Raw genomic sequence first — 26937 nt, 5'->3', positions numbered from 1 at the left:
TACAGTAATCATCAACTCAATTTACTCATTTTAATTTCTGGTAATTTAATAGGGCATTGGCATTTTGAAGGCCAAAATGTGTTTTTTGAAATCATATTTTTTAACAGAAGCAATGTTGCATGAATTATTTTTCCCCAATCAGCCTACAAAACCAATTCTCTTTCTTCTGCGTGCTTTGGGTTTAATTTTACCTTCTTTTTTCTAAGTTCTTTAGGTAAAACTTTAGGTTATTGATGCAGCCTTTTTCTCTTTTTTAATGTATGTATTTACAGTTCTAATTTTTTCTCCTGGCATGGCTTTAGTTGTGTCCCACAAATTTTATGTGCATTTGTATTTTATTACTTAAGTATTATATTTCCCTTGAGATTTCCTCTTTAGTCCATGCATTTTTAGAAGTTTATCGTTTAGTTTCTAAGTGTTGACTGATTTTTCTATTATCTTTCTCTTATTGATTTCTAGTCTGAAACTGCATTTTTAGAAGTTTATCGTTTAGTTTCTAAGTGTTGACTGATTTTTCTATTATCTTTCTCATATTGATTTCTAGTCTGACTCCCTTGTGGTCAAAGAACAAACACTCTGTATGATTTAATTGTTTTGAAATTGGTTGAGGTTCTTTATATGGCTTAATGGTCTGTATTGTTATAACTTCTATAGACACTTGGAAAAATGTGTATTTTGCTGTTATTGGAAGGAATGTTCTCTAAGTGTTGATTAGATCCAGTTGGTTGATGGTATTGAGTTCTTCTATATCCTGGATGACTTATAGTCTAGTTGTTCTATCAATTGTTGAAAAAGAAGGGCTGAAGTCTTCAACTGTTAATTGTAGATTTGTCTATTTCTCCTTTCAGTTCCATCAGGTTTTGCTTGTACATTTTCAGCTCTGTTGTTGTCGGCATATGCATTTAAGATTGCTATGTTTTCTTGATGAAGTGACCCTTTTACCATGGCAAAATTAAACTTAGCCTAAAGCTGACTCCTTATATATTTTAAGCTAGGCCTAATGGTTTATATGTACATGGTGAACTGTAACCTATGTAGATAGACAGCAACCTACTCTTATGAGTAGCAGAGTCTCAGCCAATCACAGCAGCCATACTTTGGCACTCACAGACAGCCAACTGTTCAAACCTTGTTCAAATTAGACAAACACCCAGCTGTAATCAATCCAGCTGTTTCAGTATCCCATTTCTATTTTCTGTACATCATTTTCTTTTTTCTTTCCACAAATTCTCTCTGACTACACAATAATGCCAGAGTTGCTCTGAATCTCTTCTGGTTCTGGGGGTTGCTTAATTTGTGAATCATTCTTAGCTTGATTAAACTTGTTAAATTTAATTTGTCTAAAGTTTTTCTTTTAACACTATTATATAATGTACCTCTTTGTCACTAGCTATTTTTTTACTCTGAGATCAACCTTATCAGATATTAGTACACCTATTTCTGCTTTTCTTTAATATTTATGTGATACACATTTTAATCTTTATTTTCAACCTGCGTATATCATTATATTTGAAGTTAGCTGCTTGTAGACAGCATACGGTTAGGTCATATTTTTTATTCCATAATGTCACTCTGTTTTTTGTTTTGTTTTGCTTTTAAGTTTCTTTTGTTTTTTCCTTTTCATCCTATGTCCTTATTTTTATTTTTTAATTATATACATGTAAGGTATATAAAATAATATTTGATATACATATACATAAAGAAATGATTACTACAGTCAAACAAAAGAAAATTAGCATATCCAATGGAGAAAAGTGGATTTTCCTCTAGGAGCCAGTACAAGACAAGGATGCTCACTCTTGCCACTTCCATTCAATATAAAACTGAAAGATCTAACAAGAGCAATCAGAGAGGAAACAGATATAGAAATATATCAATGCCAGAAATGAAGAAGATTATTCCTATTTGCAGATTACATGATACAAAATTCCATAAAAATATGTTAGAATTAATAAATAAATTCAGTAAGGTTGCAGGATACAAAACCAACATACCAGCATTTGCATTTCTTTACACCAATAATGATTTAACCAAACAAGAAATCGAGGAACAGTCCCATTTACCCTAGCATCATGCAGCTATATAGAATAAATAATTCTAGAGATGTAATATACTACCATAAGGACTATAGTTAATAATATTATATTATATACTGAAATTTTGCTACAAGAAGAGATAGTATGTGTTCTTACCACAAAAAAGGTAACAATCTCTGTTTTTAATTGGGGCATTTGGACTATTTACATCTAGTGCAATAATTGGTATGCTAGGGCTTAAGGCCACTATTTTACTTTTTGTTTGTACAGATTTTATGGTACTTGCTCTAGGTATTATATCATATATGTATTACATATCAAAGTCATTTTATCACTTAAAGTAAGTACGGAAACCTTACCTCTTTGAACATCCCTTTAACCCTCCACATTTATAAACGCCTTAAATATTTTCTCTACATACACTTAGAACCACATCAGAAAGTGTTATTATTTTTGTCAACCATCAACCATAATTTAGAAAACTCAAGAGAAAGAAAGTCTATGGTATTTATACATATTTTTGCTTACCATGTTCTTCTGTCCTCCCTGATATTCCAAGGTTCCTTTTTTTGTTACTTACTTTCTGCTTAGCTAAATTCCTTTAGCCATTCTCTTAGAGTAGATCTGCTGGTGATAATCCCTCTGCTTTTATCTAAGTACGTCTTGATTTCCTCTTCATTCCTGAAAAGGGTATTTTCACTGAGTATAGGATTCCAGATTCGTAATTCTTATATTTCAGCACATAAAAAAATGTGTCTCACTTCCTTTTGGTCTCTGTGGTTTCTGATGAGAAAACTACTGCCATTTCATTGATTTTCTTATTTAAGTAAAGAACAATTTTTCTCTGGCTGCTTTCAAGATTTTCTTTGTGTCTTTCGTTTTTGAAAGTTTAATTATGAAATGTCTTGGTATGCATTTCTTTGGGTTTATCCTGTTTATGGTTCACTCAGCTTCTTGCATCTGTAGGTTTATGCATTTTACCAAATTTGGAAAGTTTGGGCCCATTATTTCTTCAAGTACTTTTCAGCCCATCCCTCATTCTCCTCTCTTTCTGTACTCTGATGACATGAATGCTAGATCTTTTCTTATAATTACATGGACCCATGAGGCTCTTGTTTTGTTTTGTTGTTCCCAGTTATTTTCTTTCTGTTGTTTAGGCTAGGTAATTTCTATCTTCCATTTTATTAATTATTTTTTAATCGCCTCTATTCTGCCCATCCACTAAGCTTTTTCTTGTAGTTACTATATTTTTCAGTTCTAAAACTCTACTTGGCTCATCTTTATCTCTTTTATTTCTTTGCTGAGGCTTCTGTTTCCTTGTTCAGGTTCTCTATTTTTTCATCCATTCTTTATTTTTCTTATTGTACTTTATACATGCCAAGGTGGTTGGCTGCATCCATCACCCCGTCATCTACATTAGGTATTTCTCCTAATGCTATCCCTCCCCTAGCCCTCCACCCCCAACAGGCCCCAGTGTGTAACATTCCCCTCCCTGTGTGCATGTGTTTGCATTGTTCAACTCCCACTTATGAGTGAGAACATGTGGTGTTTGGTTTTCTGCTCTTCTTTTAGTTTGCTGAGAATGATGGTTGCCAGCTTCATCCATGTCCCTGCAAAGGACATAAACTCATCCTTTTTTATGGCTGCATTGTATTCCATGGTGTATATGTGCAACATTTTCTTTATCCAGTCTATCATTGATGGGCATTTGGGTTGGTTCCAGGTCTTTGCTATTGTGAACAGTGCTCCAATAAACATACCTGTGCATGTGTCCTGATAATAGAATGATTTATAATTCTTTGGGTATATATCCAGTAATGGGATTGCTGGGTCAAATGGTATTTCTAGTTGTAGATCCTTGAGAAATTGCCACATTTTCTTCAACAACAGATGAACTAATTTACACTCCCACTGACAATGTAAAAGCATTCCTATTTTTCCACATCCTCTCCAGCATCTGTTGTCTCCTTACTTTTTAATGATCACCATTCTAATTGGTGTGAGATGGTATCTCAATGTGGTTTTGATTTGCATTTCTCTAATGACTGGTAATGATGAGCTCTTTTCCATGCATTTGTTGGCTGCATAAATCTCTTGAGAAGTGTCTGTTCATATCCTTTGCCCACTTTTTGATTTTTTTTTTTACTGTAAAGTTGTTTAAATTCTTTGTAGATTCTAAATATTAGCCCTTGTCAGATGGGTAGACTGCAAAAATTTTCTCCCATTCATTCTAAAGGTGTCCACATTTGCTCTTCTTTGAAGCATTTTTACCATGACGATTTTAAAACTGTTGTCAAATAACTAACATCTCTGTCATCTCAGTGTTGGTATCTATTAATTGCAATTTTCTTTCATTTTGAGATCTAGTTCTTAGTATCAGAATAATTTATTCAAACCTGTTCATTTTTAAATTATTTTAAGAGATGCCATGTCTTATTTAAATCTTTTTTAATTGGGTTTCTCTGACACTGCTTTAGCAGGTGAAGGGGCAGGTGGCACTGTCTCATGTCTACCATATGGGTAAAAGCCCAGATTCCCCATTCAGCATCTTAGGAAAAGGCTCCTTATCACTGCTTAGTGAAGGTGAGAATTCTAAGAGTTTGAGTTCCCAACATGGTTTCCACTGATACTGCAATGAGGGTGACCTTGTTATCATAGAGCAGTGGTGAAGGTCCTGACTGTTCTCTAGGCCTCCACTGACACCAGCCCAGTCAGAAGAGGGAAGAGCACCCTATTACTTCCAGATGGTTTTGGAAGTCCAGAATTCCCATGTGTTCTCCACTGACACTAAGAACAGAAATGGAGCTCAGTGATGATAAAACTCCTGGTTCCCTCCTTGCCTTTTTTTGACACTATCCCAGTGTGGACATTGGGGTACTTCATTAGAATTTCAAAAAGGTAAAAACCTAGGCTCCCTACTTGGCCTTTGCAGGAATAGATGTGACCGGGTTCACAATGTTTTCTCTGTTATTTACCTGGAATATGGTGGTTAGTGTCTAAAAGTTTGTCTTGTTAGGATGACCCTTTCTGGTCCTTTAGTTATTATAGAAAGCATGCTTTGTTAAGAATATTTTTTCTTACCATGTAATGTATTGGTATTTCTGTGTTGTTTATTTCTTAAGCTCCAAGTTTGGTATATATGAAGCAAATAGAAAACTCAGGGCACTCCCGGCTGGGCAACAGAACAAGACCCTGTCCCAAAAATGGGGGGGGAAAAAAGGAGAAAAACTCTATTTCAATGTAAATAACCTTGTTTTAAATAACATTACTCAACATATGAAACCAGTCATTATCATTCCTAGAGTAAGGAATCTAAATTGATTGAAACTCATGTGACATAGCAATTAATGTGTTTTTCTTTTGGCCTCAAGGCCCCAAGCCAGTCTGCCTTCTCTTCATATTTCCGAGTATTCCTCTCTCTCTCTCTCTCTCTCTCTCTCTCTCTCTGTATACGTGCGTGCGTGTGTGTGTGTGTGTGTGTGTGTGTGTGTGTGTGTATAATATTTAGCAGGAGGAATAGGGAAAGGTATGTATACTTCATCTTCCTAGAATATATAAATATATAAAATATTAAATATTTATATATAAATATATAAAATATTAAATATTTATATATATAATATATTCATCTTCCTGAAATATATAAATAATATTTTATATATTCAACTAAAAATTCAAGATCCATCTAAAAATCTTGAATATTATATATATACACATGGAGTCTATCATCATTAAAAATTTGTTGATTTATTTACTACTATGTTCTCTGTGTCTATGTCTGCTCATCTTCTTTCTTTTATAAAGACATATTTCACTGGGTTTGGGGCCCAGCTGGATAATCCAGGATTATTCCATTTGGAGATCTTCAACTTAATTACCTCTTCAAAGACTGGTTTCCCAAATAAGTTCACATTCACAGATTCCAAGGGTTAAGACATAGGCATATGTTTTTGGAGGCTGCAGTTCAATACACTACATATGGGTTATTTGGAAGTATGCTATTTAGTGTCCAGATATTTGGGAACTTTCCAGACATCTTTCTGCTACTGATTTATAACTTAATTTCACTGTGGTTCAAGAACATACTATGCAATCCTTTTAAATGTACTGAGGTATATTTTATGGCCTAAAATATACTTTATATTGGTAAATATTTCATGCACATTTGAAAAGAATGTATATCCTGCTGTTTTGGGGTGGAATGTTCTAAAATGTCAACGCAGTTATTTGGTTGTGTTTTTCAAGTCTCTATATCTTTACTGATTTTCTGTCTACTTATTCTATCAATTACTGAGAGAAGGGAGGTAAATTTCTGACTATAATTATGAGGAGTATGTGCTGTATTACCATGTTCTCTAACATTATCTCCATCTTATACCCTCAGGTTCACTAGTATCTACACAGACAGATGCTTCCTAATGCATTAACTCCTTCTTCTATTAGAAGTCTTGCCCATCTTTTGTCTTATTTTGTCAGACAATTTTCCATAAATTTTGCTTAATATATAGGACATAGTTGACTTCAAAAAATTCAATTTCAGATTTTACTCATACTTTGAAACTAAAAATACACTTTTTTGTTATAAATATTGTAAATTACGTTCTTAGTCTTATGAGCTGTCTGCTCCTGATCATTTGATGTAATTCTACATACAATCAAAGCCACTTATGAAATTTTGTGAAAGATAATAAATGCTCTACTGAAAGTTTTTGGCATTAAGTATTTAAATAGATATAAAAAATGGTAACATTTTTTCAAATATGTTAGCAAATTCAAGAAGCATATTATACTAATTACAATTACTGAGAAGTTACATACACATCACGAACTCAAATTTCTCTTTATGAGGCTTAATGTAGCTTAACACTTTACCTCATGGTAGTTACAATATGGAAATAACACATAAAAGACTTGGGTTGATTGCTCTATATCACAGCAGGGCCTATAAAATGTGCCAAGTCTCCCAAGGTGGCCATACTCTTTGATAAATTCACCAGTGGGTTGCTGTTATATTTGAGAGAAGCTCATGAACTACCATCTGAAGAAAAGGGAAAGGCACATGAGGACTGCATGTATTTCCTACGCACTGAATCAAGCTCACTACTGGGGGAAAAAAAAAAACTGTCCCATATTCAGCCAGTTCTGAGAAACCAGCTGAATGAATACTTCGTGGTCACATCTCAACATTAAAATACATAGAATCATCCACAGTAGGTAGCACAGTGAACGGAAATATGAGACAAGATCCAACTAATTGATATAGTAAAACTGCAATTTGTCATAGGAGACAAATTTCTATTAAAATTATCATGCAAAAGAACTAAATAGTACATTTTGGGAACTTGATCATTATTTCTACATTTATTTAACACCCACCTTGTTTTAGGTAGATATGCCTGGTAGTATAGAGAGCTATTAATGTTTCTATTACCTGATCTCAAGGAAATTAAAAATTAGTTAATGTTAAAAATGCATACTAATGAAAAAAAGGTAGCCTGTATTTCTGCTATAATAGAGTTATCTTCTGGGTAAAAAGTCCCTGAGACAATCTCCTCCCTAGGTAGGGAAACTCCCAGGAAGTTGTACTTTTTAGGAACACTCTCTTTGGTCACCAGACTTCTCCCCAAAGTAGTCAATGCCTGTAGGTCTTAACTGTAATACTAAAGTCCTAATTCAGAAACAAATGCAGTTTATGAAAAAGAAGTGTGTTATCTGCTTTTAGCTAAAGGTTTAGGATGATAGCAGTGTACCCTGGCATGAGCTGCATCACAGAAAAGAGACCCTGATGGTATTTCTCCAGGACAACCTAAGGCAACAGGACAGCTTCCCTATGTCTGCCATGTTTTTGCACCTACAGAGACCCACTGATGAAAGAGATGATTCTTCTGGGTCCAGACCAGATAGATTTACCTGATGATCTTTCTCCACTATTAGATACTGAAATAGTGAGAATCTGTAACACTTTGTTCACCTTTCATCCCCACTTTAAAATAGAGAACAGCTAGAGGCTTGTGATTTATCCTCTTGTCAGAAGCCCTCTTCTCTGATATATTCAGGATAGGCAGTTGGCCAGTTTGTTTTCTTTTTGTTTGCTTTTTTGAGACAGAGTCTTGTTCTTTCACCCAGGCTGGAGTGCAGTGGCACAGTCTTGGCTCACTGCAACCTCTGCCTCCCAGGTTCAAGTAATTCTCCTGCCTCAGCCTCCTGAGTAGCTGGGATTACAGGTGTATGCCAACATACCCAGCTAATTTTTGTATTTTTGGTAGAGATGGGGTTTCACCATGTTGGCCAGGCTGGTCTCCAACTCCTGACCTCATGATCCACCCTCCTCAGCCCTCAAAGTCCTAGGATTATAGGAATGAGCCACCGTGCCTGGCCCAACCAATTTGTTAAATAAATAAAGTCAAGAATATTCAGAAATAATACCTCAAGCATTCTTCATAAATAAAAACGTTTAAATGCACATAGTTAGCTACCCTTTTGATGTAAAGCCAAGGCATTTTCTTTGAGTTTGAATCTCTTAGTTAGATTTCTATGTTGTCTTACATCAAGAACATCCATTATGCATCATCTGTGACTTACAGTGTTTTTTTTTTCTTCTTCTTCTTCTTATTTTTTTTGAGATGGAGTCTCACTCTTTTTGCCCAGGCTAAAGTGCAATGGCGCAATCTCAGCTCATTGCAACCTCCGCCTTCCAGGTTCAAGTGATTCTCCTGCCTCAGCCTCCCTAATAGCTGGAATTACAAGTGCCCGCCACCATGCCTGGCTAATTTTTTGTATTTTTAGTGGAGATGGGATTTCACCATGTTGGCCAGGTTGGTCTCGAACTCCTGACCTCAGGTGATTCGCTCACCTTAACCTCCCAGAGTGCTGGGATTACAGGCGTCAGCCACCACACCCAACCACAGTGTTCCATAGTGTTTCTTTATAACTGTGAAGTTAAGGCACTTGAGAATGAATCTGACTTAAGAATCACTCACATTTCCTCCCAGTCCTTTGTGATTGGCTCACCTACACCTAATTCTACAGCATTTTTTTAGCAGATTCACTAGCATTTTATTTAGTTTTCACATAAACACTTCTCTTTACTTATATGTACATCAGTCTATATAATAACTATATGATACAATATAATAGCAAATACAATAGTCATCAATAGATTTGGGACTCTTGGGAAACATACACCACCACAAAGGGAACCTGAAGTACAAAGATATGCTAAAGAGCAGCTGTCTAGACTGTCATAGGCATTAATGTGCAGACTTTTATAGAGGGCATAGTGTCTGCTAAGGCACTCTGCTGAAAAATATGAAGAATAAGAAGGATTTGGCTCTTGCTTTTTGAGCTTGTAATTTTGTGTCAAGTCCTGATTATTTAGAAAAGTACAAACAAAAGAACCTGCCTAAGGCTCCCCATTACAACTAGAAAATAACCTTAATCAAAATACACAGATATAAATAAAACATTACAGAGGGGAAAAACAATGAATCTGTTTGGGGGCTAAAGAATAAAAAAATGAAATTCAGAAAAATCAACACAGCAAAAGGTTAGCAGAGGAAGACTTCTACCCTAAGAAGGAAAGCTATGTGTGAATATAACACTACTAAAGTGAAAACAAAGAGATAATACCTTGCCAGCCTCAGCTCACTGCTACAAGTTCATAGAGTGAGGTGGTACCCACAATTTCCCAAATTCCTCAAAAATGGATTGCAATAAAATGACCTTGATAATTCCTTTCAGGTCTATTTGTACAAACCTTGGCATGTGAGTGGCAGTTTCAACAAAAAACCAGTAGATCACATGACTAGCTTTGACTGTTTATAAAACTGTTTCAAATGCAATACAATCACCAGATTTCAAGATTTGAAAAGCATTCTAAAATGTTTCATAGTGCACAAGTAAAAGGGACAGTAACATTTCAGTGTCTGAGCAAATACAGAGATTTAAGGAAATAGCTGGTATCAATGAAGGCATTTTGATTGGACAACTTCAGGCAAACAGGACGCCCATTTAACACTACACATATCCTTCACCATGAATTCAGGCATAGCTATTTTCAATCTGTCACAACAACCTGAGAAACATGATAATTCTTATAAGTGCCACACACACACACACACACACACACACACACACACACAAAACTATTTAAGAAATAGCAGAATTTGTTTCCTTAGTGAGAGAGGAGATTCATACATACCCTGGAAGAAGCTGTAAAGTGATACCATTCCTATGAAATATAGCAAGCAATTGAGATACTTAAAGTAATATTTTCTAAAGAAAAACAACATTCTTAAAGACCATTTATGACAGCAATGAAACCAAGTCATGCCCACTTTTTTCTTACATTTGATCTCCATAGACATTTGTACTCCACAGACAGACATTTGTTTATGTAAAATAAAACATCATAAACTGTCAACTAGAGTAAAATGTGTGTTGGAATAGCTGCAAATGACCCTTTTTCAAAAACCATAGATAATATGATGTGGCCACTAAGAGATTCATCACTGGTTATTTTTGAAACTCCAGCCCATTACACCAACTACCATTATAGCTATTTAAGCATGAAATGTTTGCCCTCATTTTTATTCATATGTTTTATGGACCATTTACTGTTAGCTAGAAAATCGTTTAAAAGGTAATTCAGTTTACAGCTGAGGAAAAATAAGAAGCCTCCGAAACAATCTCAGAATATTGACTTAGTGTCAGATAGGTAGGAATGAACTCAAATTCAATGTGAAATTGGGGTAAAAGGTGGCTTTTTAATAAGTAACTTGAAAAAAAAATGAGAAGAGTGCTTGCTAATGTTTCTCTTTTTGTTTCCCCCTTAACATGAAACACCTTAGCCACAGAGAGATGAGAATTTTTAAATGCCGGTAAAGTTTTCATGGTTCAAAAAGAATATCAAGTGTGCAAGGTAGGGCTTCAACACAGTATTAACTACTGTTTGCTTCTGCCACAAAACACACTTAAAGACTGTGAAAGACTGGATTAGCAAAGAATAGGCCAACCATGCCTTCCATGAGACATATTTTATTTTCCAGTAAACACAAAACTTAATTATATCCCAAAAGTCTTTAATGATTATTGTTTATGCAAGGTACTATTCTAGACAGCACAGAGGGATACAAAAATTTGTGCAACCTAGCTTATGGCCTCCATGAACTTAAGGTCTAGAGGGATGAGAAATGCCTGAATAACTGGCAAAAAGCATGTATAAAGCAGGCTACAAATAAAGAAAATGCACCTTCTGCCAGAAAATGCAGCTCCTCTAGCTGTCAGTTGGGTTGAGGTACCATGAGAGTAAACTCTACGCTGGTATTGCTGTGTAGGAGAGGCGCCCCCTTCAGGCCTTAGGGCACCATTGCTTGCCTCTTGCAAGTAGGGGCTTTCTCTACTGTTGGGAGGCTCTTCAAAGACAAGAACTAAAATTCTTATTTACCCTGTGTTCCTAGCACTTAGTGTCTTGTACGAAAGAAGTAATAAGTAAATGTAGAATGAAGAATTTAATAATTCCCTCAATCCAGGATCCTCTGGCTCCTTTTCTCTACACGTGCCCATTCATGTTTCTAAATGTAAAAATCCTACCCAGCTCAAATGCTACTTCTTCCTTATAGCAATATCCAATCTTGCCTCACATTTCCATCGTTGTCAAAAAATTTTGTTTATTCTTTCTCTGGACTCTAATTTATATTCCTCAAACTTCTAAAAGGGTTTGAAATGGCTGAATCTTTAAATCAACAGTTGTTACTAGCTCTTATTTTACACAATCCCCTAAGATTTTATTTGATTATTGCTATTTGGGTACATTTGCTTTTGTGTGTAGGCTCCTAGAGGGAGGTACCTGACCCTAATATGCCATTTGTGATGGCTCCAGAATTTTAAAGGAGCATCCATTTGTTGGTTCGACAAGAACTTCTTTAGCATCAATATTGTACCTACAGCTAAATAAAATATTGATTAAATTAAATCCTATTTCTAGAAGTGATTCAAAATATTCCAATGAAACAAGGCTGTTATTAACCTCTGCAGACTTTTGACTGTTCTAACAGTGTGCTATGTTTGTGCAAGGATTATCATCACCTAGGGCTATCCTGAGACTAACTCCTCCAAGTATATTACCCCCTCAGATCTACAAGCACTGTTTTCTTCAGATTCATCTTTTTGGATAATTTCACAGATGAAATATACTGATGATCTTACATCAAATACTTAGAGGAAGAGGTTAAATGATCCCTAAAGTGGTGGTCAGCTTCTAGCTTTGACTGCCAAACCTCTGCTACACATTTATGAGTCTTCCTAAACCTCTAATTTATGTTTCTAAATTCAAAATGCAAATGTCCTCTTCTCTCCCAAAGAAGCTTAACATCATTTTGTTGAGTGTTTCCCATCTCTACAAATAACAAAATAAAACAAAATAAAAACAAAATGAAGAATGCATTAAATGCACAGCTTTTAGCTCACCGCTGGGCACATAGGAAAAATGGGACTAAAAATAGTTAACTGGCGATATGTATGCAAACAAGGTTTTTAACTACAAAGATTATTTTGTGTAATTGGTATTTTATTTCCCAGACAATTCTCATGTAGTCAGAGATTTCAAAATGCAGCACTCAGAAAAGTTTGTTTTAAAAAGTTTAAGAGCCATACTGAGCAATCCATAGCTGGTATTTTATGGGCTTTCATTTTGAGGTTTCTCACTTACATGAATCATTTCTATTTTCCCTTAAAAAATCATTTTTGTTATTTTCAATCATATCAAATTGGTTTTATTATTGACGTGACCATAATTGCAACAAGAGCATCACTGATCACAATGGGATATGAGTATTTCACTTCGGCACTTCATATTCGCCAAATCATGCCATGTGTGTACCTTAAATTTCTGAGAATTCATTCCTCAGAATCATCTTATAGATTGCTAATTTTCATAACAAACTAAACTGCTGATTCACCTATAAGAAAACATAGAAGGAACATGTATAACTATATTTGAGTCAACAGCTGCTGTGCCCACTAAAATCTTCCCTGTCTCACATTGAGAATACCATCACTATGTTTTTGCAGCTAAAAGAAGGTTGTTCTAAATGCAGATAATCTAAGAATCAGTCATCTTACATTCATGTCTTTCCCCAGAGTGGTTTAAAGAAAAATGCTTTAGAAAATGTTTATAACATTTAAATTTGTTAGTTGCTGGAAACACTGACTAAGTCTACTGTAGGCTATTTCTAGAACTCCTTAAATATCACCCCCCTCAAAAAAAAATAACAGAATGCAAAGTCCAGTATGTCTGATTTAAATGTATCTATAAGAGCTCAAAATAAGCATGACATTTTGCCACAACATGTAAAAAATTCTGGCGTAAATTTTAGACAATTTGGGTGATCCCATAAATCATGATAATCTCGCACCATCTGTCTCTTCTAATTTCACCATTCCTAACTTCTGTTCTGTTTCTCTCATCAAACCACAAAGTAAAGAGCCTACTTTGAAAATTATCAACTCTTTCCCACCTCTGTAGAGGAGACTTCCCTACTGCTAAAATAGCAATAAAAAATAACTTGCCTACTAATTACTGAGATGGCTATAGAATCTCCTATTGCACCATCCTCTGGTTAAATGTTTAAAGTTCAGTTAAAATGCAAATTAACAGTAGACAGTGCAGCAATTATGGCAAGAGTGGGACAAGAGAAAAAGTTTCATCCAAGAATGCAAATTTTTGAAACTATAATTAAATGTGTAATTTGTTCCATTTTATAGAAATTTTTATGGGCTGGAAAGGTACCAGGAAACCCCAACTAAAATAGTGCCAGATTAGTGTTTCCAGTCCGATCAAAAAAAAAAAAAAATCACCTTAGACACATTGTAATTTTGACAGCCCATCTTATCTCATGTCACTGAATTGATTTTTCCTAAGTTGGGTAATTTTAATGTAAAATTCCCTGAGTTATGTGGGGAAATATGAAGGTCACTTGATGGCCTTCAGTAATTTATTGATGAGGATTGAAACTTTCTACATACATCAAGAGATGATTGCTGCATCACAGAGAGGACAGTACTCATATGTGTGAGTAAGAATACTGTCTCCGCTGGCGGTTTAAGTAAAATATGTACATATATATAGAACATAATGGATTTCATCTGACCAGCCAGTCACATAACAGGGTGGGGGTGGGTTGAGAAGAAGTGAAATTAGAACAATGAAAGATCAAAAGTAGTAAAAATATAACAGAAGGCATAAAGCACTAAAAGAGGAATCATCTGAGAAGTAAATGATTATAAATCATAACAGAATGGAGATTAATATACATTCTGAAGATCTCAAGGAAACAAAATGTATAAGAAACAAAAAAAGAAATGAATGTTTGGTAAAATTAAGAACTGACACAACTAATAAGAAATGACTGTAGAAGAGCAGAGAATTAATGGTTTGTTGATATGGAATAACCCATACTTGAAAAAAAGTATATATTAATATGAAATATACATATAGAACAAGAAATAGGAGGCTGGGAGAGTGGCTCACACCAGTAATCGCAGTACTTTGGGAGGCTGAGGTGGGCGATCGCTTGAGCTCAGGAGTTTGAGACCAGCCTGGGCAACATAGCAAAATCGCATCTCTACTAAAAATACAAAAAATTAGCTGGGTATGGTAGCGTGAGCCTGTGGTCCTAGCTACTCAGGAGGCTGAGGTGGGAGAATCACCTGAGCCTGGGGAAATGGAGGCTGCAGTGTGCCATGATTGCACCACTGCACTCCAGCCCGGGCAATTGGGGTGAGACCCTGTCTCAAAAAATAATAATAATAACAACAAATAGCAGAGTATATAGACATAGATAAAGCAAAGGCATAATGATTGTTAAAAATATTCTTTCCCCTAATGTATTTGTAACCCCCCCAAAAAGGATCACAAGTCAATAATACAAACAGACAAATAGTAAGTGCTGTAACCCAAGGAAAGAGACCTGAATATTTTCTAAAGAACAAAATGTTCTGTACTGTCTTGAAGGAATGTGAGGTAGCAACAGAAATTGTTAGAACCATTTTTCTGGGTTTCCTATTTATCCAAAGAGCAACATCTTTAATGAACAATGACCTGGACACTGATTCAACATCTTGACCTGGATACAAACCATCTTGACATTGCCAAACTCCATTAGAGACTGATAATATTGGTTCCAATCTTGGGCATTTTCAGGAAATAAGAAGACAAGCTAACCATCTGTCTTCCTTTAGTTGTAGTTTTAAAGCATGGTATTCCAAAAATAAAAGTCAATTATATGCCACAGATTAAATATCAAACTTCGAATGATATCTACTCTCTAGGTAATAAAAGTATAAGATTCCACTTGCCCATAGGGTTCTTTGAACAAAATAATAAAAATGTCAAAGAATTCAATTTTTAAAAGAACTCCATTGAAGAAAACTTTACTTTTCTAAACTAAAAATCAAATATATAATTAAAAGCTTAATAACTAAATGCAAAAAATATCTATTACAATATAGTGAACAAATATTTTTAGAGAAGAGATGGTGCTAATCATTAAGAAAATCCTAAAAACCCTAAAAGACAAAGGCCTCAAAAGACAGGTTTTTAAATTTCAAACTGACTAGTAATCCAAGAGATGCAAACTAAAACACTGAGATTCTATTTATAGATAACAAAATAAAAATAACATGTAAGGCTAGCAAGTGGGCAGCAAGACAAGCATACTTGTATAGAATACAGGGGAATTTATTTTTGAGAAATAATCTGGGAAAAGCCTTTGACCTGGCAGTTTCACTTCTGGGAATCTATTCTAAGCAAATAATCCAAAATGTAAATAAAAATGTATGCACACAGATGTCCCCTAACAATCTGTATTAATATGAGAAAATGACCAGCAATAAAATAATGGTTAATTATGATACCTAATTCATATAATACACATAATACACATTATACAGACTTTTTAGTTATATAGGGAAACATTCCTGTTAAGTAGATTCAACATTTTAGATATGATGTCAAACCCTGTGTATGTGTGTTTATGTTCATACCCCCAAGTGCATATTGAAAACTACATTTTGAAATAACTATCTCTATAAAGACAGACATTATTTTTCTTAACAGAAAAATACATTATTTAGAGAATAAAATTTTTACTGTGTTCCAATAATACCATGCAGCCAAAACAAAATATCCTTTTGGACTATTAAATTTGGTTTACAATGACTGAGGATTATGAGAGAATCCACAGAGGGACTAGGCATGTCTAAGTAAAGCCTATATTCATTTAAACAAAGTTGAAAGCCAAACATTTCAAGACATCAAATAACACTTATAACTTAGATCCACTTGGTATGCTAAATACAAATTACTTTTTTTGCTTATCTCTGCCAAGAATCTTTATTGATTAGCTTGTAAACCTTAAGACAAAATAGTATACATCTAAAACAACATAAAACATACTTCTTGCCAATGATCCTACAATTCTTCCAAACAAGTCTAATTTTATTGGATGTTTAACTTAATTCTGACTATCAAGTATTCATAAATTTTGCTGTGAAGAGTTTACTTCTTCCAATTCTAGAGTTTGCAGATTTAATAACTAAAAGTATATGTAAAATATTTTATTCCTAAAATGTAGATGTGTTTCTAATTAGATGAACAGGTCCTCTCCCCATTCCCCAACAAAAGATATTGCAAAGACTGGAACTGTCAATGAATTTAGTAATACTATTTATTAATACCAATAAAAATAAAAAGCTTTAATTATGCTCAATTCTAAGACTAGCTTTTATAATCATGTTGTTGAGTAAACATATGACTAATTTTGAACTATCTCCTCTCTATTAAGACATGGCCCAAAATGATAATAGGTCCTTGTTTGATCATGCAGATTGGATAATTCTAAAGTTTCCTTATGAAATATTTATTTCCAAGAGTACAAATTTCTTTTTTTTTTTTTTTTTTGGGATAGAGTTTCCCTCTTTTGCCCAGGCTAGAGTGAAGTGGCGTGATCTTGGCCCACTGCAACCTCTGCCCCCCCAGGTTCAAGCGGTTCTCTGCGTTAGCCTCCCCTTATGAGAAAAAAAACTAAGGAACTACTTCATAAGCTATCCCTGTTGAAAGTGATTAGAAGGATTCCTGGGCCAGGAGTGGTGGCTCATGCATGTAATCCCAGCACTTTGGGAGGCTGAGGCAGGCGGATCACCTGAGATCAGGAGTTGGAGAACAGCCTGACCAACATGGAGAAACCCCATCTCTACTAAACATACAAAATTAGCCAGGCATGGTGGCACATGCCTGTAATCCCAGCTACTTGGGATGCTGAGGCAGGAGAACCACTTGAACCTGGGAGGTGGAGGTTGCAGTGAGCCCAGATCACACCATTGCACTCCAGCCTTGGCAACAAGAGTGAAACTCCATCTCAAAACAAAAAGAAAAAGAAGTATTCCTGAACACTGAGTAACCTACATCTTTACGATAGAGAGCACTTCCATCTCCCTAGAAAGTTCTCCCATCTCTAGTCAATTTTCCCTCTCAGAGGCAATCACCTTTTTCTAACATCAGTTTTGTTCTAGAGCTTCTTAGAAATGGAATCATACAAGATGTATTCCTTTTTGTCTCGATTCCTTCATTCAGCATTTTGTCCGTGAGTCACTCATTTTGTTGCAAGTATCAGTTCATTCATTTTTGTTGCTGAGAGACATACATTGTACAATTGTGACGAAATTTATTGATTTTCCTTTTGATTAATATGTGGGATTATGAATATTTTAACAAATAGGTGTAGTATACTTTTTATGTGTAATATAAATGTTTGCTTCTGGGTAAATAATAGGAGTGGAATTTCTGGGTCACAGGGTAGGTGAAAGTAACTATTTATCTGCAAAACATTTGTTCAAAGTAGTTACAACATTTAATTTTCCTGTCAACAATGTATAAGAGTTTAGTGGCTCTAACTCCTCATCAGTTTTTGGTGTTTTCAACCTTTTTAATTTTGTCTGTTCTAGCGGATGTATAATGGTATCTCTTTGTGTTTGCAAATGCATTTTTCTGAAGCCTAAAGATGTGGAGCACTCTTTACTGTGGTCATTGACCATTTGTATATTTACTTTAGTGAAGTGTCCCTTGAAATGCTTTGCCCATTTTTATTATTTTCTTTGGTCTTCATCTTATTAATGTAGATGTGCTTTATGTGATGCTGATTAAAGTCCTTTGTCAGATATGTTTTACAAATATTTTAATCCTATTAGTGGCTTGCTTACTCATTTACTTAAATATGTCTTTTGATGAGCAGTTTAATTTACCAATTTTTAGGGTTATTATTTTCTGAGTCTGTCATATTCTGTTCTTGAAGTATCAGAGTTTTAGCTTTTACTTTTAGGTCTCTAATTCATTAATTTTTGTCTGAGGTATGAAGCTAGGAAGTAAAAATTTATTTTTCTCATATGGATATCAATTTATTCCAATTTCATTTGTAAATAAGACTCTTCATTCCTTAATTGCTTTGGTGTCTTGAAAAAAAATCAATTTACTGTTTCTGGACACTTTTATTTCCTTCATTTATTTGTCTATTCTTATGCCAAAACCTTATGCCAAGATTCAAGTTGTAATCTTGAATACAACTGTATTTTTATAGGAAAAGTAGAGTCAGGTGGAATTGCTCTTCTTTTTCAAGATTATTCTGACTATTCTACCTTCTTTACTCTCTCATATAAATTTTAGAATAAGTTTGTCAATTCTTATAAAATAAAAGCCACTCTGATGAAGATTAAGATAAATTTGAATCTATAGATTAACTCAGGGAAAATTAATATCCTAAATTGTTATTGAGTCTTCTGATCAATGAGCAAAGTATATCTCTCCATTTACTAAAGTCTTCTTAAATTTCTCTCAGCAAATTGTAGTTTCCAGTGTAAGAACTGGGCACATATTTCATTAAATTTACTACTAAGTATTTTCTATTTTCTGGCATTATAATAAATAAAATTTTAAAATATTTACTTTTAATTATCAACTGTATTCATAAACATGATTGAATTTGTATTGACTAAGATACTGAGACCTTTCTAAATTCACTTATTCATTCAAGTCACTTTTTTTGAAGCTATTCTTTATGGTTATTTAAGCACCTGTTCATGTAATCTATGAATAAAAACTGCTTTACTTCTTGTTTTGAAAACTATGCATTTTAATAATTCTTCTTGCACTGTTGCTAAGACCTTCAGTAAAATGTTGACTAGCAATATGAGGATAGACATTACTGCCTTGTTCCCAATCTTATGGGAAAAGCAGGCCATCACCTTTAATTATGATGTGAGCTGTTGGACTTTTTGTAGATGGCTTTTATCAAATATTCCCACAGATGACTGCTTGCTGGGTTGGGAGTAGGTGCTGTCCTGTGCACTGCAGGATGTTCAGCAGCAACCCTGGCTTCTACCAACTAGATGGCAGTAGCACCCTTCCCCTAGCTGTGACAATGTCTCCTCCAGACAACACCTACTATGGTCAAAGTTGCCCCCATTTGAGAACCACTGAGCTAAACTGAGGCAGCAAGTCAGGCACAAACACAGGAGATTACAGCTAATGTTGTCAGGCAGCTGCTTGAATGGGGACTTGCGTTTTCTGAGCTGCAGACTGACTTGCTTGGTTCACCTATTTCTTTAGATCCCCTTGACTATTAAAAGGCTGTCTTAGTCCGCCTGGGCTGCTATAACAAAATGCCACAAACAGGATGGTTTATAAACAATAGTAATTTATTTCTCAAAACTCCAGAGACTGGGAAGTCCAAGATCAAGAAAATAACAAATTTAATGTCTAATAAGGGCCAGCTTCCTCATAGATGGCACCTTCCTACAGTGTCCTCACGTAATGGAAGAGTAACTGAGATACCTAGGGCCTCTTTTATAAGAGCACCAATCATATTCATGAGGATCACCTATTCACCTCCTGGAGGCCTCAACTCCCTAATGCAATCACCTTGGAGGTGAGGACTTCAACATATGAATATTGGAGGGACACAAACATTCAGACCATAAGAGAGGCTCTGACCCATTCTTCTGGGTGCAATGCTTACATAAAACAGGAACATTCAGACTCAGGACCCTGAAGATGCTGCAATAGCACCCTGGGGAGGAGGTATTCTCAGGCCTCTAGGCTTTCCAAATTGGTCACAGATGGCACAGAATGACAGCAGCCTAGTCTTCATCTCCTTTATTTGTTTTGTTTTTCCTGTACAATTAGAGTCAATGTCTTGAGGTGTTTTCTTACCTGCAATGCAGCTATTATTCACAAAAAGATTCAGTAAGCCTGCTTTTTAAAAGAGCCATATTTTTATACATACACCCATGCACACATACTTTCTAATAAGTACCACAACACTTTCCAAATGTAACAAAATTTGACAAAGTCAGTGTATTTGAATTGTACAATGAGTCCATGTTTTTCCAATCTCCTTCCCACATGCTATTGCAAAAGATACATGCACAAGTGTTTATTGCAGCACTTTTCACAATAGCAAAGACTTGGAGCCAACCCAAATTCCCATCAGTGTTTTTAGACTGGCTAAAGAAAATGTGCCATATATACACCATGGAATACTATGCCTCCATGAGAAAGAATGAGTTCATGTCCTTTGCAGGGACATGGATGAAGCTGGAAACCATCATTCTCAGCAAACTAACACAAGAACAGAAAACCAAACCCCACATGTTCTCACTCATAAGTGGAAGTTGAACAATGAGAACATATGGGCACAGGGAGGGGAACATCACACACTGGGGCCTGTCTGGGGTTGGGGGTAAGGGGAGGGATAGCATTAAGAGAAATACCTAGTGTAGATGACAGGTTGATGAGTACAGCAAACCACCATGGTGCATGTATACCTACGTAACAAACCTGCATGTTCTGCACATGTATCCCAGAACTTAAAGTATAATGAATAAAAAGGTTTAAGTATCTCTATATTGAATGAGCTTTCAATATTGGAAAAAATATACATGCTTCTCTTTTTCAAATATTTTTGGTATTAATAAAATTCAAAATAATTTAAAAGCAACTTTTCTCATCAAGTATTTACAAAATTCATAGATACTAAACCTTACCCTTCCTGGGTAAGGTTTGCCAAGCTTTGTGACATTAGAACAGGTTGGTAACAAGGATCCTAGGCAAAAACAGAAATATCATTAGCTACAAGTATGGAGAAATATTAATCATTGGATAATTTTCTAAGATCTAATATGAACAGAACCTGTTAATAACAGAAGGGAGAAAATACTATAAAATTCAAAGAGTTTGAAGAAACAAGCATTTATATGGAAATCAATGTATTGAGAAGTGTGTTATGGTGTCCAAATATGCTATAAATCTGGGCCTCCTCTCAACTTCATCACCAAAACATTTTTAACTCACTCTTTTGGAGAAGTTTCTCTCTTTTCATTTTATTATACCTTCTATCCAATTATTATCAAACACAGTTCCAATTACTGAAATATACTTTATAATAAAATTGCTGGTATTATTCTATAACCAAAGGTTAGTAGGTTCACCTCCAAATAAAAAGGCAAAGTGTTTTTATTCATAAAAGAGAATTTCTATTCCCAGCCACTTATACAGGAAATGCCAATAGGATTGTATTGTGGAAATTTTAACACAATATAACTTCCATGCATGCTTAATTTAGCACAGCCAAAGAAGAAACATCTTCAAGATATTCCAAGTGTGAGGCCCACTCCAATTGTAGATGACTCATGTTTATGGCTGTGATTAACAAACTGCCAGTGCCTTCAGCTGTAGAGCAGAATTTTTAGCTAGTTCAAATGTACATTCAAAATAATGTACTTCTAAATTATGAAATTCTTTTGGTACTTTCATTCCAGATAATTCCTTACTTGAGCAAAAACTGTGAATTCTTCATTTGGCTATGGTTTATATAGAGTTTGACAATTCTTTTTTATCTTACTTTAAATCAACATCTACCAGAAAAACAAACAAACAAAAAACAGATTACAGGAAAAATTTCAATTAACTTATCAGGTACAGAAAATGTATTTGCATTAAGCATGTTATTTTTCCTCAATCTCTCCTGTTTATGACTAACTGCATACCATTCAACTACCATAAAAGTGTTTACAAAAAGATCAGAGAAGTTATCCACCTTCATAGCTGTTTGGAAGAGGAAAAATTCTTTCTACTCTTTCCAAAATGAGTTATAAACACATCCCTAAAGCAATTTCAAAGAAATGTATTCCTCTGCAATTTGATTCTGAAAAAAAAAATCTATACAACTGAAAATTACACCCTGTGAATACTTAAAATAAATCATGACTATGGAACAACAATTACTATATCTGGATACACAATTAGGCAACTAATTATTTCAAAAATGCAATCATGCACGCAAATAGATATTCACTAATTTCCCTCCCACTCTAATCCCTTAACTTCCTCTTGTATTTTTCACATTAATTTTAGCTCCCCTATCATTTTTTCTCTATTAAGAACAATTTTTAAAATGTTTTTTCTCTTCCACTAATATATGCAATTCAATTGTGTTTTCCTGTCAAGGTATCCAAGGATGATTAGCATCCATTATCTGACCGACCCTTCGTTTTCTATATGACCTTTGCCAATCAGTGGCATAAAGGAAATTCTTGTTCTTTGGTTTGTATCAGCAATAACAAGAGAACATACCAAATATAAAACATTAGGAATATATCACAGTAAATTCAAACACGGTGTATTTCTGTTACATTTCAGCAGTCACCATGGAACTTTTAGGTCTCTGTTTCACATATTCTTTTGAGGCATTCTTACTTCAAAGAAAAGAAGAAAGGAAACAACTAAAAATTCATACTTTAATGTTAGCTACAGGATTATGTCTTCATTCCAAGTAGAACCAGAGATTTAAAAATTAAATGATTAGTACACAAGCTCTTTTATTTAGAGCTCTTTTATTTAGAGCTTGTGTGCTAATCATATAATTTTTAAATCTCTGGTTCTACTTGGAATGAAGTAGAACCAGAGATTTAGCTGAAAAAAATTAGGTTTTTTTAGCCTTCTGATAGGAAGTTTAGGTTCAAAAGCTTCTGGCTAACATCATGTAACGCTGCTGTTACTAACTTGTCACTAAAATCATTGAAGATAGCCTTTGAAACCAAAACAAATGGACAATCAATTCTATCATCTATAAGAAAAAGATAGGTTCTAACTTTGAAACCCTAAAGGGAATTTAGTTATTCCATGGCATACCCAGCTTTCACTTCCAATTGCTTGGCTTGTAGACATAGAAAACTAAGAATGCATCCTTTTTTCTTTTTTTTCTTCAACTTTCAAGTTCAAGGGTACATGTGCAGGATAGGCAGGTTTATTACATAGGTAAAATTGTGCCATGGTAGTTGCTGCACAGGTAATCCCATCATCTAGATATTCAGCCCAGCATCCATTAGTTATTCTTCCTGATACTCTCCCTCCCCACAAACCACACCATCTCCACAGGCCCCAGTGTGTGTTTTTCTCCCATGTGTCCATGTGTTCTCATTGGATAGCTCCCACTTATGAGTAAGAACATATGGTATTTGGTTTTCTGTTCCTGCATTAGTTTGCTGAGGATAGTGGCTTCCACTTCCAACCATGTCCCTGTAAAGGACATGACCTCATTCTTTTTTGTGGCTGCATAGTATTTCATAGTGTATATGTACCACATTTTCTTTATCCAGTCTATCACTGATGGGCATTTAAGTTGATTCCATGTCTTTGCTATTGTGAATAGTGCTGCAATAAACATACACATGCATGTATCTTTATAATAGAATGATTTGTACTCCTTTGGGTATATACCCAGTAATGGGATTGCTGGATCAAATGGTATTTCTGCCTCAAGGTCTTTGAGGAATCGCCAAACTGTCATCCATAATGGTTGAACTAATTTACATTCCCAGAAACAGTGTAAAAGCATTCCTTTTTCTCCACAACCTCACCAGTATCTGTTATTTTTTGACTTTTTAATCACAGCCATTCTGACTTGTATGAGATAGTATCTCATTGTGGTTTTGATTTGTATTACTCTAATGATCAGTGAAGCTGAGCTTTTTATCATATGCTTGTTGGCTGCATGAATATCTTCTTTTGCAAAGTGTCTTTTTGTGTCCTTTGCCCAGTTTTTAATGGCGTTGTTTATTTCTTGTAAATTTGTTTAAGTTCCTTATAGACTCTGGATATTCGACTTTTGTCAGATGGATCGACAGCAAACATTTTCTCCCATTCTGTAAGTTGCCTGTTCACTCTGATGATGGTTTCTTTTGCTGTGCAGGGGCTCCTTAATTTAGTTAAATCTCATTGATCCATTTTTGCTTTTGTTGCAATTGCTTTTGGCATTTTCGTCATGAAATCTTTGCCTGTGCCTACATCCAGAATGGTAATGCCTAGACTTTCTTCTAGGGTTTTTTATAGTTTTGGGTTTTACATTTACGTCTTTAATCCATCTTGAGTTAATTTTTGTATATGGTATAAGGAAGGGGTCCAATTTCAATTTTCTGCATATGGCTAGTCCATTCTCCTAGCACCATTTATTAAGTAGGGAATCCTTTCCCCATTGCTTGTTTCTGTCAGATTTGTCGAAGATCAGATGTTGTAGGTATGTGGTCTTAATTCTGAGTTCTCTATTCTCTTCCGTTAGTCTATTGTCTGTTTTGATACCCATACCATGCTGTTTTGGTTACTGTGTAAACTTGTAGTATATTCTGAAGTCAGGTAGCACGCTGCCTCCAGCTTTGTTCTTTTGCGTAGGCTTGTCTTGGCTATTTGGGCTCTGTTTTGGTTCCATATGAATTTTAAAATAGTTTCTTCTAATTCTGTGCACAATGTCAATGGTAGTTTAATGGGAATAGTACTGAATTTGTAAATTACTTTAGGCAGTGTGGCCATTTTCATGATATTGATTCTTCCCATCCATGAGCATGGTGTTTTTCCATTTGTGTTATATTTGATTTCTTTGAGCACTGGTTTATAGTTCTCTATGAAGAGGTCCTCCACTCCCCTTGTTAGCTGTATTCCTAGGTATTTTATTATTTCTGTTGTAATTGTGAACGGGAGTTCATTCATGATTTGGCTCTCTGCTTGCCTGCTTTTGGTGTATAGAAATACCAGCAATTTTTGCACACTGATTTTGTATCTTGACTGCTGAAGTTGCTTATCAGATTAAGAAGCTTTTGGGCTGTGATGATGAGTTTTCTAGATATAGGATTATGTCATTCTGTTTACAAAGATAGTTGGACTTCCTCTCTTCCTATTTAAATATCCTTTATTTCTGTCCCTTGCCTGATTTCCCTGGCCAGAGCTTCCAATACTATATTGAATGGTGAGAGAGGCCATTCAGTATGATGTTGGCTGTGGGTCTGTCATATATGACTCTTATTATTTTGAGGTATGTTCTTTCAATACCTAGTTTATTGAGAGTTTTTTAATGTAAATGGATGTTGAATTTATTAAAAGCCTTGTCTGCATCTATTGAGGTAATCATGTGATCTTTGTCTTTAGTTTTTCATTATGTGGTGGATCACATTTATTGATTTGCATATGTTGAAACAACCTTGCATCCCAGGGATGAAACCACTTGAACATGGTGGATAAGCTTTTTGATGTGCTGCTAGATTTGGTTGGCCAGTATTTTATTGAGGACTTTTACATAGATGTTTATCAAGGATGTTGGCCTGAAGTTTTCTTTTTTTGTTTTATCTCTGCCAGGTTTGGTATCAGGATGATGCTAGCATCATAGAATGAGTTAGGAAGGAGTTCCTCCTTTTCAAATTTTTTGAATAGTTTAAGCAAAAATACTACCAGCTCTTTGTACCTCTGGTAGAATTTAGCTGTGAATCCATCTAGTCCTGGGCTTTTTTTTTTTTTTGGTTGGTAGGCTATTTATTACTGTCTCAATTTCAGAACTTATTATTGATCTATTCAGGGATTCAATTTCTTCCTGGTTCGGTCTTGGGAAGGTGTATGTGTCCAGTAATTTACCCATTTCTTCTAGATTTTCTAATGTATGTACATGGAGGTGTTTAAAGCATTCTCTGATGGTTATTTGTATTTCTGTGGAGTCAGTGGTGATATCCCCCTTATTATTTCTAATTGTGTTTATTTGACCCTTCTCTTTTATTCTTTATTAGTCCAGCTAGTGGTCTCTTTTATTAACTTTTTTCAAAAAAACAGATCCTGAATTTGTTGATTTTTTTAAAGGATTTTTTATGTCTCTATGTCCTTCAATTCAACTCTGATCTTGGTTATTTCTTGTCTTCTGCTAGCTTAGGGGTTTGTTTGCGTTTGATTCCCTAGTTCATTTAGTTGTGATGTTAGATTGTTAATTTGAGATCTTTCCAGTTTTTTGATGTGGGAATTTCATTTTTTTTTTGAGACAGGGTCTTACTCCGTTACTCAGGCTGGAGTGTGGAGTGCAGTGGCACGACCTTTTTCACTGCAACCTCTGCCACCCACATTCAAGAGAGTCTCATGCCTCAGGCTCCAAAGTAGCTGAGACTACAGACATGCGCCACCACACCCAGCTATTTTTTGTATTTTTAGCAGAGACAGGGTTTCACCATGTTGGCCAGGCTGGTCTCAAACTCTTGACCTCAAATGATCCACCTGCCTCAACCTCCCAAAGTGCTGGGATTACAGGTGTGAGCCACCACACTCAGCCTAAATTTCCCTCTTAATACTGCTTTAGCTGCAGCCCACAGATTCTGGCATGTTGTGTCTTTGTTCTCATTACTTTCAAAAAACTTCTTGATTTCTGCCTTAATTTCATTATTTACCCAAGAGTCATTCAGAAGCAGGTTGTTAAATTGCCAAGTAATTGTGTGGTTATGAGTGAATTTCTTAATCTTGTATTCTAATTTAATTGTTCTGTGATCT

General features: G+C 35.1%; 1 protein-coding gene across 2 annotated transcripts in view; it reads right to left on the bottom strand.

Moving 5' to 3' along the window:
• The window catches only part of PDE4D (phosphodiesterase 4D), a 1549195-nt gene that overhangs the window by 1313916 nt on the left and 208342 nt on the right, over positions 1 to 26937 (bottom strand). The gene's annotated exons all lie outside the window — the stretch shown is intronic.

This window comes from Sapajus apella, unplaced genomic scaffold, assembly GCF_009761245.1.
Source record: "Sapajus apella isolate SASKATOON/1434 unplaced genomic scaffold, GSC_monkey_1.0 scaffold1, whole genome shotgun sequence".
Lineage (NCBI taxonomy): Eukaryota > Metazoa > Chordata > Mammalia > Primates > Cebidae > Sapajus > Sapajus apella.
The sequence above is the reverse complement of the archived record's forward strand: the minus strand, read 5'-3'. Positions and strand labels throughout refer to the sequence as shown.